The sequence below is a fragment of the Rousettus aegyptiacus genome, unplaced genomic scaffold (assembly GCF_014176215.1).
Source record: "Rousettus aegyptiacus isolate mRouAeg1 unplaced genomic scaffold, mRouAeg1.p scaffold_m13_p_5, whole genome shotgun sequence".
Lineage (NCBI taxonomy): Eukaryota > Metazoa > Chordata > Mammalia > Chiroptera > Pteropodidae > Rousettus > Rousettus aegyptiacus.
The window spans coordinates 80,814,882-80,817,271 of NW_023416308.1; the positions used below are offsets into that span (position 1 = coordinate 80,814,882).

General features: G+C 35.9%; 1 pseudogene; it reads left to right on the plus strand.

Annotated features, from left to right (window-relative positions):
- The first annotated feature begins 404 nt into the window (after positions 1 to 404).
- LOC118603167 lies at positions 405 to 527 on the plus strand (annotated as a pseudogene).
- The last annotated feature ends 1,863 nt before the right edge of the window (positions 528 to 2,390 follow it).

The window sequence follows — 2,390 nt, forward strand, 5'->3', positions numbered from 1 at the left end:
AATCTATATTATATTTTTGCTATTTTTTCCAGTTATAAAAGCATATTCTCATTGCAGAAAGTGTAGAAATAGCATAATAGTGTAAAGAAGCAGAAAAATAATCCTGCCATTTTAAAGCAACTACTGATAACATTGTAATATATTCCTTGCCAGATCTTTTGCAGTGAAATTCTACATGGTTGAAACCCCATTATGTATATAAACTAATATCTTGCATTTTTAATTTTTAAAAGAATATAAGAATTTTCCTATATCATTAAAAACTTTCATAAACATCTTTTTAATAGTAGTATCATGTCCCATTGTGCAGACTTAACACAATTTCCCTAATCATTCTTCAATATTGGACATTTGTTCTTGTAAATTATACTTCAGAGAGCAGCTATATGCTTAAATCTTTGATCCTCTATGGCCATGCTACCCTGAACATGCCCAATCCTGTCTGATCTCAGAAACTAAGCAGGGTCGGGCCTGGTTAGTACTTGGATGGGAGACCGACCACCTAGGAAGAGCAGGTGCTGTAGGTGCAAAAAAAAAAAAAAAAATCTTTGATCCTGTCTTATATTGTTTCCTTAGAATCTAATCGAGAAGTAAAATTTATGGATCAGAGAATATGAACATATTTTAAATTCTTTGAAACCTATTATCAACTTGCTCTCCAGAAACCATTATACCCTTGCCAGCATTAAGCATTTTCATTTTAAAATCTTTGCTAGTGTGATTGCTAGGTAAAAATTATGCATTGTTGTCATTTGAACTTTTATTCTAAATATATTAATACTTGATCTATTATAATAGTGCAAATATTTTCCCCAATTTTTCATTTGCCTTTCAGTTTTGGATTAGCGTTTAACATACTTTGTTTTGAAACTTCTTTCATTAGATTTATAACGTCTACATCAATAACACAAATAAAAAGGAAATTTGAATCCAGTTTATAGAAATTAACTATCAAACTGTTTTTGCTAGTGTACGTATGTTCTATGAAATAAGAAATAAGAGCAAGAAGACTCGGCAGTCTACTGTGTGGTCACATGTGAGTGGAGACCCACCCTCACACCGTAATCTGGGTGTAGCAGGGCCCTTCCTTCCCAGCTCTGGTCATCTGTAAGAGACAGTAATTGAGTCTTCCATATTTGATGGGGGCGATTTTTGTTAAGATAGTCACTGCTGAAAACCAGTTGTGATTTAATAATCCACATGGGCCAAAAACCCTTCAAAAATATCTGTCAGATCCCCGTGATGGGACCAGGGACAGCAAAGCCTTCCTATAGCCACTCTGCCAGAGCCTTGCTGTCCTCCATCAGAAAAGCAGGCAGAACTATAATAGAAGGGAAGGATGAGGTCATCTCAATATAGGAGCACGATATGAGAGGAACAAGCTTAGAACTCAGTCTGTTTTGTGCCATAAAAGCCTTATTCGAGTCTCTGCACAGATGTGCCCCAGTGGGATTTTCCTCCAGTTGACTCTACTTTCTCTATATGTCAGCCTTCCCCTTTCCTCCTACAATTCTTTCTCGTGAAGTTATTCAATATCATTCCTTCACCCACCTCTTAGGAAACTTCCTTCACACTTTAGGATTAGCATTTCCTCCGCATTTTGCAGACTTCAGTAGTGCCTCATGTTTTTCCTGTGTGCTCATTGCAGTTTTCTTCTGCTCAGTTCATTGCTTGGTTGGGAGTAGTGAGGTGGGTTGAGCCTTCATTTTAATTTCCTAAAAAGAAAACTATATTTAAAAATTTTAGCCTAACATGTTAACACATTTCATCAAAGCAAGTATCACTTTTGTTAAAGATAATACAGTTTAATGTATGCCAAGAGAGAAATAATTTATATCAGCATGATTCTGGCCTTGCCCATTTTGGAACCGTAAACCTCACCATTATCATATTAAGGAGCATTTGGCAATCTCTGAACCTGGCTAGCTTTACAGAAGGAACCACACTAGCCCTAAAAGGCCCTTCCCTTGCTATGCAGGATGGATGATGTCTGCTCCAATTAATTTGAGAGTCAGTTCATCTCACCTCAAAATGGCATGCTCCCCACCTGTCACCAAGATAAATTATATTCCTGGAGGATTGTCAACCTCCATATTTGTTTTGACTCATCTACTAATTATATTTTTCAGAATAAGTTTATACACATAACAGATTTTTAGGAGAGAAATATAAGTTCAATTTTGCTCATGTAAGTGGGTAACTTTTGAGATAGAAAAATTTAGTTTTATAGCAGTCTTCTATTTCTACTGATGGAGCTAGGAATTGGGAAGATTTTCCTCATTGTGAGCAAAACATTTGGATGATTATTTATTTAAATATGTAGGCCTACCTTGTCCTGGTACTAGGTTTAAAAGGGCAGCTTTCTCTCTTTATATAGCTAAGCTAAAGTT